This window comes from Tympanuchus pallidicinctus, unplaced genomic scaffold (genome assembly GCF_026119805.1).
Source record: "Tympanuchus pallidicinctus isolate F22 unplaced genomic scaffold, pur_lepc_1.0 scaffold6, whole genome shotgun sequence".
NCBI lineage: Eukaryota > Metazoa > Chordata > Aves > Galliformes > Phasianidae > Tympanuchus > Tympanuchus pallidicinctus.
Window position 1 is genome coordinate 43,063,752 of NW_026294780.1, and position 13,620 is coordinate 43,077,371.

The following is a 13,620-nucleotide window of genomic DNA, read 5'->3' on the forward strand; positions in this document are numbered from 1 at the left end:
TGCCTGGGCTGTTCCACTGAGCTGAAGAGCTATTAATGGAGCAAAACCTCCATCTTCTTCCCTTGCCCTCCCCTCCTGAATCCAAAAAGCTTGACATATTTTGCACAACTAGCAATACATTGCACACAGACACTGCTTGGTAGCACCAGCTCCCAGCTTCAGAGGCAACAAGCAGAGGGCTTAGTCACCTTTCTGACTCGTTTTGTTCTCCCTAGACTCATAAATCACAGAACCCCAGCATGGCTGAGGCTGGCAGGGCCCTCTGGGTGCCTCCGCTCCATCCCGTGCCCCAGCAGGGACACCCAGAGCAGGATGCCCAGGGCCACATCCAGGCAGCTCTGGGAGAACCCCAGGGAGAAGACCCCACAGCCTCTGTGCAGCCTGTGCCAGTGCTCCATCACTGCACAGCACAGAAGGGCTCCTGGTGTTCAGAAGGAACCTCCTGTGCTCCAATTTGTGCCCATGGCCTCTTGTAAACCAGAAACGTTTTGTTAGCCAGAAACTAAGCGGAGTGGATGTTCTGGAGTCAGTTCAGAGTAGCAGAGTTCACAAGTGTGCACCAGCCTCAGAAAAAATTGGGGTGTCAGGTTTTGGAGGGCAGGGGCTTAATTTACCATCTGCTCCCCAGCATCCGCAGGAAGCATCATCCCCAGCGTGACTGCAGAGGAGATCTGGGTCCCAGCACTGTAATTGAAACCATCCAGCGCTACAGCACTCTGCCATGAAAAGCAGCAGAGGTTGCATTTCATCACTAATCTTGTGGTTTTGCTCACAGCTACAAGTAGCATTCTCAGTAAAACCGGCACAAGCAAACTTCTGTGTGCTCTTCCTCCAGCCATGTGGGAGGGTCTCTGGGCTGGAGTCTTCCCAGGCTTGAGTATTTTGGAGTAGTTTGGCCTTGTAATGATGCCTCACTGCATGTTTCAAAACAAGCCATCTCTCTCCCCCAGCCACTCATTGCCGCAGGCACGCAGGAAGTTCCAAGCAAATCACAATGAGGCAAGGATGTTACAATCCTGAATTAGAACAAATATCCCCAGCCTTTACACAGCGTCTCCGCTTATGTCAGATAGGTAGTATCAACCTTAAAATGTCAAACTGCTGCTCACCCTTCTCTAAACCACTGGAAGAGGCTTCCTGGAGCAGCCCAGCAGCAGAAGATTCCATTCATGGGCACCAATCCCAGGTACACACCTTGGTGCACAGCCACAAGTAAAGGGACAAAGTAGAGATTCATTTCCACAGTAACATTTGTAGAGTCTCAATATATTTATAGCCTCCCCCGTACATCCTGAACTGAAAAAGATAACATGAAAACACCAACCAGAAAAACAAACAAAGAGGAGCAGAACTATGGCTGTGCAGCTCCACTTGTTGCTCAGATGCCTTTTATTTTTGGTGTCTGTCCCAGCAGTTTCCAAGAAATCTCCTCCTACCCTATTTCTATGGGAAGGTATAGTGTTACAGTTGAACACTTCAGGCGTGAACACATGAGGACAAAGGCCACAAGGTCAAGTCTGTATTTGTGATTTAAGATGTGAGCGGGGCCAGGTCACTGGAGCAGGCTGTGCTTTCCAGAAAAACTAAAAGATGCTCCAAGGGTCCACGGGACCATCAAGAAATACCAGCACGGTCCTGCTAGGCTGTGCCTGCCTGAGCCAAGGGGCAGGTTTACAGAATCACAACATGGCTGAAGTTGGCACAGACCTCCAGACCCATCTGCTCCAGCAGGGTCACTCAGAGAAGTGTGCCCAGGGCCACGTCTACTTGGTTTCTGAAGAGCTCAACAGGGAGGACACCTCCTCTCCATACCACCAAGCACACCTTACCCATACCTTAGCAAATAAGCAAAGCTTGCTAGGGCTTATTAGCCTACAGACAGCACCGCACGAACACCACTCGTCATTACTTCTACCTTATCAAAGCACACACACCTTTTGTCATTTCAGATTTTTCCTTACGTTGAAAATCACATGGCTTATCTATTTCTTTTTAGCAATAATGTGTAAATAAAAGAAGACATCAGCAATACGTACGTGAAGTAAACTTACCCAGTGGCTTTCCTGTAGGCAGAGTTTCACCCAAGTTTATTTTTTTTTAATTTTTCATAGATGTGTCTTAAAGATTGTAATGCATGGATAAAAAGCACCTCTTAACTTCTGAAGTCCCACCAGTCCTGCTCATCTCTCACATGGAGCCATAATCCTTTCCAGCAGTAACTTGTTGGGATGTCACAAACAAAGGATTATACCTTCAGGTGCGACAGAGCTTCTTATGAGCTTACAGCTAAACTATTACAGAGCCTGTTCTCATACTGAAATTGCATGCACATACAGACATGTGTGTGACTTAACACGGTGTGAAGAGACTGCATACAGATGGATCTACTGGCTCAGAAATGTAGGAATTATTCTTATTCCTAAGTACTGTGCTAAGGTGGTGAAAATGGCTTATTGGGTGTAACTACTTCTTGCAGATGTATTTTTAAACCACACCATCCAGCAGAAGAGCATAAGCTGTTGTCACATGTGCCTTCTTACAGGCAAGTGAGCAATGCTGGGTTTGGGCTATAGTTTCAACAGGCTGCTACCACTAGCTCAGAAATCAGTTGGGTACTTCTGACCTTGGGTAAAACGTGAAAAGCAAAGTGTACTTATGTTTTAATGCACGTCCTGGTGACACAGCTTCTTTCCCTGTGGGAGAAGAATGAGGAAGAAGATAAGCAATCATCATTTAGATAAACTCACTGACTTCATATAGAGAAACAGGGTAGGTGGAGGAGGGGGTTAGGGCTACTCATGCTTGTGACACTTGTGACAGCCTTGGCCATGGCTCCTGTCATAGATTTCCTCCTCTCCAAAAGGGACAGCTGATTCACAAGCGTTGTAAAATCTTACCCAGAGTTTAAAAAGAGGAAGAGACAGCGTGAGAGTGTGTTCAGGTTTGGGCCTGTTTCCAGCTGGCTTGTGGCATGGTGCTACCTTTCTTCATCGTTCCTGATATGCAATGCAACATAAAAGCAAAAACCAAAGTAATATGTCGATGACTTGCTTGATTTCACTTTTTTCTATGTACTCAGGTGGCTCCAGAGATGCGTTGCCGTGTACAGGCTGCATTGGATGCCCAAGGAAACCCTTGTGCTTCACAGCCTGAAATGCTACACAGTGACAGGAGAGCTGGCCTCAGGATGGCCATCCTATGCACACAGTGTTCTAAGTGACAGGAGGAGTCAGTGATACGATTATGGTAGAAAGTACAAATATCTTTTGGGCATGTTTTTCCTTCTTCTTGAAAACGATGCATTCTTGTTGTACTTACCTCAAATATTATCAGCTTCCTGTCACCAAGCTGCAATAAAATTATCTGTCTACTAAAAGGAGAAATCAACAACAACAACAAAAAAAAACCAACCAGACTCTGGTGCTTCTACAGAAAGGGGTCAGGTAAAGAAGCAAGTTCTGAAGTAGCTTAGTGTCCAGCTGTATTTTATGTTGGTATTGTTGAGGCTTCTGAAACCTCTTGTGAAATATCCATGCAAATCCAAAGGACAGTCCTAAGTTCATTTGCTTTGTTACGAGGTCTTCATCCTACAGAAAACCAAATTAAGAACAATGAATCACAGAACCATTAAGGTTGGAAAAGACCACAAAGATCACCAAGTCCAACTGTCAACCCATTCCCATTATGCCCACTAACTATGTCCCTCAGTGTCACATCCACGTGGTTCTTGAATACCTCCAGGGATGGTGGCTCCACCACCTCCCTGGGCAGCCTCTTCCAATTCACTACCACTCACTCAGAGAATAATTTTTTTCCTAACATCCACCTGAATCTCCCTTTGTGCAACTTGATGCCATTCCTACTCATCCTATAGCTGTTATCTGGGAGAAGAGGCTGACTCCCACCTTACCACAACCTCCCTTGAAGTCATTGTAGAGAGTGACAAAGTCACTCATGAGCCTCCTCTTCTCCAGATTGAACAATCCCAGTTCCCTCAGCCACTTCCCATGCTTTGATTCCAGACCCTTCACAGTTTCATTGCCCTTCTCTGGACACACTCCAAGGCATCAATGTCTTTCCTGTAGAGAGGGACCCAAAACTGAACACAGTACTCAAGGTGCAGCCTCATCAGAACTGAGAACAGAGGGGCAATGATTTCTCTGCTGCTTGCACTCTCTCTAATACAAGCCAGGACGCCAGCGGTCCTCTTGGCCACTTCGGCACACCACTGGCTCATGTTCAGCCAGCTATCAGCTAACACCCCAGAACCTAGGTGAACTACCCAGTGTTTCCCAAAACATACTGCTAGCATTTTCACTTCGGTGTCCATAAACATGGCATGATGATCTTTTATCCTGAGCCAGGAGAAGGGAAGATGTGAGCTCCTGCTCTGTACAGGAGACACCAAGAGCTGAAGAGCTGAGGTGAAGCCACTCACAGTACCCCCAGTCATCCAGGCTAATGGATAATGCAAAATAAGTGCAAAGTCAAGGCTGCCTCAGACCACAGCTGCAGCTGTTCACCTAATTTCTGAAGGCACCAGCCTTCAGGGCAGGACAAACACAGTTTGCTGGGTGCTCTCAGGGCCGGTGGTGCAATGTAAGCATAACACTTGGAATACAATCCACCAGTGTCCCCACGCCAGATCCCATAACCTACTTCCTAGGCTCGCTGCCAGTGTTGTGCTATGAGTCATGAAGGGAAACAAACACAAGGAATGTCAAATTAAATAGGACACAAAGCTTTTGCGGTATTTAAAAGCAGAGCAGTTGTGTCGCAGCATACAAACCTCTCCGGACTCCTCTTGGACCAGTGCTCATCTCAGAAATAAGACACATCGCTTTAATTAGTTCCACCTAATGAAATTCACAGGGCAGGGAGTGGGAGTTTTGCTCCTGGGTAGAAACCAAAAACTTCACTTGAGCTGCCCGTTTTCTGCAGTGGTCATTAGCAAATTTTATCAAATCTGTGTTAAACAGTAACAACTATTGTTTGCCCAGAACACAAGTCCATTTATGAGCTGCAATACGACACATCATGGAAACCCCAGACTGAAAGGCACTTCTAAAAAGAAAAAAAAATAAAAATAGAGACTGGCAAGAAAAAGTAGTTTCAAATTATCAAGAACAAACAACGGAGAAACTTCTACCTGATCTTTTAGGCTTCTGTGATCCTGTATCCTTGTGGATTTGGGAAAAAATAACATACAAAATGCATTCCTGATGGTTAGAGGATAACTTCTCCTGGCTGAAGCTCTGGGAGGTTTGTGCTTATTGCAACAAGCCCAAACAGAAGACATTTAGGAAGCCTCAAGATGCACATTTGCTCCTACGGAAATATTGACCCATGAGGGTCTGTTTAAATCCATTTTGGTTACATGTCTCTCTAAACTAAGTGATATCCATGGCAACAAACAATTTCACTGCAGGAGAGAGCACTCATCCAGGAGGAGCATATAGTTGCTTTGTTTATCAGTGGCTGAAAGCCTGAGAGCACAAAGTTTGAACTTTTGGGAGTGATGCTAGAGCTCTGCAGAATGCCCAAGTTCCTTGTCAAGACACTTCTACAAATGTAGATCACAGAAGATGTAGAGGGAAATCGATACCCAACCAGCTGCTTTCATTTCCAAACTGTGCTGTGAGGAGACATGCTCACCATGCAGTGGTGGCTGCCCTTCAGGAAGGTAACAGAGGAGGGCAAGAGGGAGGGAGCAGATTCTCAGCTATAATTGGAGAAAGGCACAAACCACCAATAGGGCAAACCACCAGGATGACCAGGCTTTCAGTACAAACTGTTTTCCAGCACCCACTGAGGCCCCTCAGCATTCTTACACTTGCTGACTGCTGACCAATGCATTCATCCTGCTGTTCCACCTTGGGTCCCATAATTACAAGGCCTGATTTACAGGGTAGGTTACAGCTGCTATTACGGGAAGCTGTGCTGCTGGGTGTAGCTGCGGCGCTGATGGGAGGAGGAGGGAGGAAAAGGCACACTGCAGCCTCTCTGCTGCTGCGTGAATACGTGCCATACTGGGCAATGCTAACAGAGAGCAAGGAGGAAGCCACAGCCCTCCAGGGTCTTCCCCAGCCTCCTTCCCACTTATAAAGCCTCCTTTGATTTGGGCTGTGAGGGCTCATTTTCCAATTTAGTGCTCAGGCGAAAGTTTTTCACAGGTTTCAGTAACAGCTCAAACCAGCCCTCCTCTGGGGATCTGCTAGAGAAAGGCACAGAGCTCATCTCACTGTGGTCCAACTGGAGCTGAAGGACTGCTTTGCAAGTGAATTATCAATGGCTTCTAACCTACGAGTCTCTTGCCAAGACCAATACTCTTCAGTCTGCAAGGACTTGCTCTGCTCTCCAGCCTCTGTGCTTGTGCCTCCACCCCACTGAAATAAAAAGCTCCCAAGAGCATTGCTCAGGGCCTCCAAGACACATTTCCTGAGCTATTGGGATCTAAACCATGCCTAGTACTTTTAGCCCTAGAGATCGGCAGAGAGTGGCTATGGGATTGTCAGGCAACCACGTACTGCTGCAAGGGGAGCACAGGAGTCCCAAGATTTAACTTTAAAGCAGTGTTTTGATGCAATCACCTAACTAAATTACTGCACAGCCCCATGTACATCACAGAGTGGTTGGGTTGGAATGGACCTGAAAGACCGTCCAGTTCCAACCCCCTACCATGGGCAAGGCTGCCAGCCACCAGCTCAGGCTGCCCAGGGTTCTATCCAACCCAGCCTTGAGAGGGGAATGACAATGACAAATGATAACAACTGACTACAATATCAATAACTGATTACAATCAATATCAACCTATTGGACATACTTGTCTACAGTGGTGCTTGTGCAGAGCATATAGCAGCATCATTTTTGAGAAACCATAAATGCAAGAGCTACCCTTACTTTGAGAGTCAAAGTGGCTTTATTATCAAAGTCAAGATACTCAGACCAACGTGCACCATCTGTTGAAGATGTACACAGGGTAGATAGGCTGTAAGGTCTCCCCCTTGGAGATCTTCCAAAGCTGCCTGGACATGGCCCTGGCCACCCTGCTCTCGTATGCTTGCTGGAACAGAGGCTGGAGCAGATGAGCCCAGAGGGCCCTTCTCACATCAGCTATGCTGGGATACCTTGATACCTCCTTTTTGGTTTGCTTTGTTAAGGAGAACAACCAAGTTATGGTGCCTTTCACAGATTTGGCTTTTTATACTATAGCCTCCTGTACCAAAGACAAACAGATCCTACTTCTCAAGGCAACGACTTACCTCTCAAGAGAAGAAATTGTTGGAAAAATAATCCTGAATGTAGCAACTCTAGCTGACATCAAAAGATGATTGTAGGGATTAGATTCACTCTCCTGAGTGAACAAACAGAGACACTGCCTTTCCAGTCCCTACACTTGCACATGCCCACCACTCCTCTGCCCCACATCAGCCTGCCCCAATACCACCCATAAAACCCCACCTCCCTTCCTGCAAGGTTTCCATTTCAGCTGCAGTAGAGATGGCCTCTTACTCTGCAGCACCAGTGATATATTACCCACCCAGGTACTGACCAGCTTCCCTGCATCAGCTTATCTGCCAAGGTCTACTCCCATGACCCTTTGTCCCCATTAGCCTGCTGGATTTATGCTCCTTCTCTGATGTATTGCTACATGAAGCTGAAGGCAATGCTGAAGAGACTTTTTTGTTGTTGTTGTTTTAATGCCAAGAGAGATTTTTATTATGGTTAACCCCTTTTGGTGCTTACTGCTGAAGTTAGGGTTTTAGACATACGTTTATGTACTGACAAAGACTGCTGGCATAATTTAAACAGCATCTTCTTGACTCCAGAAGCTCATGGCTGGTTGCCCATGCATCTCTGGGGTATTTATAAGTCTGTACCCTCTCATTTGCTTGCCCTTAATAGGGCAATGCATTTCCAAACCCATATATTAGAGCCAGATTGGCTATGATAAGCAAACCATCTCCCCCTTCTCCCATATCATGCCCCATAATGCCTCCCTTAGCATTGGCCAAGATCCTGCTGAAGCAGAGCAGATTTCAGGCTACTCAGCAACCCCAGCCCCCATGGGAATCACAAGATGCAGTCTGGAGCAGCCTGTTTTGTCACTGCAGCCAATATGTGGCCGTATCTCTTACGCAGTTACATCCTCATCACCCCAACCCCAAGCTGAAATCCCAGGCCCATAAGCTTGATCCCACTAGCCACCCTTTGACTCAATGATGGGATGTAATCAGTGACAATAATAGAGACGCCTGCTGCTGCTCTGCTGCTGCTACAGCACAGAACAATCCCTGTGCAAATCCAAGCACAAAGGTTCCCTGGTCCCACTTTCTCATAGCTGCAAAGCTGCATCAGATGAGGATGTAGCACAGTAACCTATTGAACCAGATTGCATTAGCTAACTGCAGAGAAGCCTAGCAGACCATTAAAAATTAAACTAAATATAAGCACACACAAAAAAAGAATAAAGGTAATTCAAAGATCTGAGCCTAATTCACGAGAGCAGGAAGTCATAACACATGGGACATAATTCAGATGCTGCAACTGCAGCTCCAGTGAACCAGGAAGCTTTAACCAGTTCTTTCCAGACTCGGGAACACAGTGCCTCTGCCCATATGCCAAAGAAAACCATGCTGCGTGCCTGTTATTTTCCACACTCAGCCATGCATGGCGACCTAGTGATATGCTGCCCTTCCCAGACTCTGCTGGCTTGCTCTTGCTTTCTTGCTTGTGAGCCTGAAGGACAGAATCACAGAATTGTAGGTGTTGGAAGGGACCTCCAGCAATCATAGAGTCTGACCCCCCTGCCAAAGCAAGTTCCCTACACCAGGTCACACAGGTAGGTGTCCAGGTGGGTCTTGAACATCTCCAGAGAAGGAGACTCCACGACCTCCCTGGGCAGCCTGTTCCAGTGCTCCGTCACCTCACCTGTAAAGAAGTTCTTGCCCACATTTGTGTGGAACTTCCTATGCTGCAGTTTCCAGCCGTTTCCCCTTGTCCTGTCTCCACACACTGCTGAAAACAATCTGGCCTCGCCATTCTGCCCCCCATACCTTAGATATTTGTAGACCTGGATCAGGTCCCCTCTCAGTCATCTTTTCTCAAGGCTGAACAGACCCAGTTCACTCAGCCTTTCTTCATAGGGGAGATGCTCCAGACCCTTCACCATCTTTGTGGCCCTCCGCTGGACTCTTTCCAAGAGATCCCTGTCTTTTTGTACTGGGGAGCCCAGAACTGGATGCAGTGCTCCAGATGAGGCCTCACCAGGGCAGAGTAGAGGGGGAGGATCACCTCCCTCGACCAGCTGGCCACGCTCTTTTTAATGCACCCCAGGATGCCATTGGCCCTCTTGGCCACAAGGGCACACTGCTGGCTCATGGCCAACCTGTTGTCCACCAGGACACCCAGGTCCCTCTCTGCAGAGCCCCTCTCCAGCAGCTCATCCCCCAAGCTGTACTGGTGCATGCAATTATTCCTCCCCAGATGCAAGACTCTATACTTGCTTTTGTTAAACCTCATCTGGTTTCTTACTGCCCAGCTCTCCAGCCTGTCCAGGTCTTGCTGAATGGCAATACAGCCTTCAGGCATGTCAGCCAATCCTCCCAACTTCATATCATCAGCAAACTTGCTGAGGGTGGCCACTATCCCCTCATCAATGTCATTGATGAAGATGTTGAACAAGACAGGACCCAGCACCAACCCCTGAGGGACACCACTGGTTACAGGTCTCCAGCCAGACTCTGCATCACCAACTATGATCCCCTGTGCTCTGCCAGTCAGCCACTTCTCAACCCACCTCACTGTCCACTCTTCTCTCCCACACTTCCTCAACTTTGTTATAAGGATGTCATGGGCGACAGTATCAAACGCCTTGCTGAAATCCAGGTAGACTACATCCACTGCTCTCCACTCATCTACCCTGCCAGTGACATCATCATAGAAGGCTACCAGGTTGGTCAAGCACGACCTCCCCCTGGTGAACCCGTGCTGACTACTCCTGATAACCTCCTTTTCTTCCAGTTGTCTGGAGATGACATCCAGCACCAGCTGTTCCATCACCTTTCCAGGGACAGAGGTGAGGCTGACTGACCTGTAATTGCCTGGATCTTCCTACTTGCCCTTTTTGAAGACTGGAGAGACACTGGCTATCCCCCAGACTTAAGGCACCTCCCCCGTCCTCCAAGACCTCTCAAAGATGACAGAAAGCGGTTCAGCAATCCCCTCTGCCAGCTCCCTCAGCACCCGTGGATGCATCCCATCGGGTCCCATGGATTTGTGAACATTGGTGTTGCCTAGGTGCCCTCGGAGCACCTCTTCCCTGACTGAAGGGAGGTCTTCCATTCTCCAGACTCTCTCACTAATCTCCAGGGTCTCGGATTTTCAAGGGGGAGCTTTTTTCACTGAAGACAGAAGCAAAGAAGGCATTCAGTATCTCCGCCTTCTCAGCATCCCCCGTTACCAGAACACCTCCGTCACTTAGCAGGGGAGCCACATTCTCCCTAGTCTTCCTTTTACTGTTAACGTACTTAAAAAAGCCTTTTTATTATCCTTTATCACCTTTGCCAGATTTAATTCCAGGCGGGCTTTAGCCTTCCTCATCGCATCCCTGCAGGCCCTGACAACATTCCTGTATTCTTCCCAAGTGGTCAGACCCTTTTTCCACATTTCATGGACCTTCTTCTTCCCTTTGAGTTTGCACATGAGCTCCTTGCTCATCCACGCAGGTCTCCTGCCACCCTTTCCCGATTTCTTCCTCACAGGGACACAGTGATCCTGAGCTTGGAAGAAGAGCTATTTAAATGCCAACCAGCTCTCACAGGCCCCCTTCCCTTCTAACACCCTAGCCCACGGGATAGCTCCAAGTAGGTCCCACAAGAGATCAAAACTGGCTCTCCTAAAGTCCAGGGTAGCAATCCTACTTTTTGCTTTACTTCTTCCACTCAAGATCTCGAACTCCACCATCTCGCGGTCACTACAACCTAAGCTGCCCCCGACCTTTACTTCCTTGACAAGCCCTTCTCTATTAGTGAGAATAAGGTCCAGCAATAACCTTCCCCTTGTCGATTCCTTTACCACTGCATCAGAAAGTTGCCTTCAACACATTGCAGGAACCATCTGGACCACGCATGCCTGGCCATGATGCTTATCGAGCAAATATCTGGATAATTGAAGTTCCCCATAAGCACCAGCACCTGGAATCGTGACGCTACTTCCAGTTGCTTATGGAAGGCCTCTTCAACCTCCTCCTCCTGATCAGGAAGTGTTTTCCTTGAAACCAGGAATGCTGGTGGCCAACTCTAGTGCCCACTGCAAGGGAAACATCTTACAGTTGGCAGAGGGGTGTTGCACAGTGACCTGAGCCCACAGCTCATTTGTAATTCCCCCTCACTATTGCCTTCAGTTTTTACCTGCCTCTTGTGGAAGCAGAATGATGGAAGCAGACCAAGACAGCCATCAGATATAAAATAGAATCTTCCCTGTGATCCCATGAAGTTAAATGAATTTGCACAGGGATTTTGGGATCACAAATGATGCTCTATTTCAAAACCCCTACATCATGTGAATCTCCTTCATGCAGTGAGGACTGAATTACTTGGGGAAACTTCAAAGCCATCAAAGCACTTGTTGCTGTTTGCATACAGAGCTTTGAGCGAGTCCTCTCTGCTTTTCCCAGTCACTGTGCAACAGTCAATTAAAACACATTGCTCTTTGTAGCCTCCACTGCAGCATGAAGTTTATTGTCCTATTTATCAACATTGCGTGGCTTTGGGCTGAATTATTTATAGTGCTGAAAAGATGAATTCAGTGGTAAATCCAAACTAGGTCACACAGATGTTTTTGCAGCCTTGAAATTTAGAGGCCTTGGCTTTGTTGGCTTACCTGGATGGAACAGCCACCTACACAACCAGGCTGCCCAGAGAAGCTGTGGGTGACCCATCCCTGGGGGAACTCAAGGGCAGGTTGGATGGAGCCCTGGGCAGCCTGAGCTGCTGGGTGGCATTGCTCATGGCAGGGGCTGGGGCTGGATGAACTCTGAGGACCCTTTCAACCCAAGCTGTTCTGTGATTCTGTGATTTCTGGCACGCGCTGCAGCAGTAGAGCACAAGCCTGCACATCTGCACGGTGAGCCAAAGTACCCCAAATTCAGAAAGTGTCCCCATAGTCGGAGATTATAGCTCTTGAAATAGAAACAAAACCACTGCTTAACCACAGAGTTTTTAGAAGGTAATCTTGCACGTGTTTCCACTCCAAATCCTGACCAAGTTCAGTAATCCCTCAAGAACAGCCTGTGCTCCACACCACCTCTAATTTAGAAAATGACAATGATTCAATTGTTTTAAAAACAAGGAGAGGTCTTTTTTTGTTTTTGTTTTACATCACCGCCTTCCTTATGCCACTGCAGCCTTTCCTGCACCATCACACATAGGATCACTCATACCTGGCGGCTCCCCCGGTTACTCTGTGCCAGAAAGTCCTCTTGTGGACAAGGTCACCATTGAGGGGTTTCATTTACCAAACCTTCTTCATCACCCCCACCAGGGAGCTGGAAACCATCAGTGATGCGTCTCCAGGATGCATCCCTGAAATCCCAGGAGAGGACAAGTACCAGCTGCTAAAGGGCAGAGATGTAATGTTAACCAGGGCTCCAAATATGAGCAGTGAATAACATCAGGGTCAGCATGCACTTCAGGGCATGTTTCGGCACTGGCTGACATTGGGGAGATACAGATAAACCTCTTGACCTAAGAGGTGATAAATGCATGCTCATGATGCCAAAAGAGGTTTTATTTTAATTAAATCCTTTAAATATTCGAACTTCTATACTATTTTATCAATTCAAGTATAACGCGAAAGTTTTAAATTCAGTTTCAAAATAAATGTCTACTTGAAGTGAAACTCTGCTCCCACCACTCTGCTTCATTCCTCAGATAGCTGCAACTCTGGTCATCTCCTGGTTTCCTTGCAGGGTGTTAGAGAGTCTCAGACAACAACAGAGACATGGGTGAAGTCCTAGAAGTTGAAATGGAAAACATGCCCATGGCCACAAAAACAAAGTGCAATAAAAACCACTTCTCTTACCATGTTATGGATTGCAAGGGCAGAACAAACTTCATTCTCTCTCGTGAGAGACTCTGTAGTACAAGCATCACTTGTTACAACAGAAGCAGGTACAGGCACCACCATTCATGATGAGAAGTTGGGAAACAACCGCCACTTTTATTTGGAAAACTACAGGAACTTTTTGTGGTCATACAATGCAATCACGTTCACTCCAACATTGCCTGGCACAAACTGACACCTTGCCCTGAACAGCCTCAATCTCTTGGCTGAGACACCAAACAGAAATAAAAAGGAGGATTTGTATTTAAGTACAGCAGAGCGAGGAGCTTTAGGAGCAGTGTGCTCACTGAGAAGTGTGGTTTGAGTCATCCCACTGCTATTCCCAAATTCAGGTTGAATGTGCTTAATAGCTGCACTGAACCCAAAGGTGTGGACCAGATCCAGAAGCCCAAGCACGAGAGGCAGCAAAGAGCTGTAATTCACACCCTGTCAGGGAAAGGTGACTACCTCAAGGATGCAGACCCTCTGCCCGGCAGGGCGTCTGTAAGTCAGTCA

General features: G+C 47.3%; 1 long non-coding RNA gene across 1 annotated transcript; it reads right to left on the reverse strand.

Annotated features, from left to right (window-relative positions):
• Window positions 1–2,059: 2,059 nt before the first annotated feature.
• On the reverse strand, window positions 2,060–8,837 carry LOC128071682 (uncharacterized). The gene is made up of 2 exons (XR_008201980.1): window positions 3,319–8,837; window positions 2,060–2,693 (listed from the first exon to the last, which is right to left on the reverse strand). It is a non-coding gene; the product is annotated as an uncharacterized LOC128071682 (long non-coding RNA).
• Window positions 8,838–13,620: the final 4,783 nt, after the last annotated feature.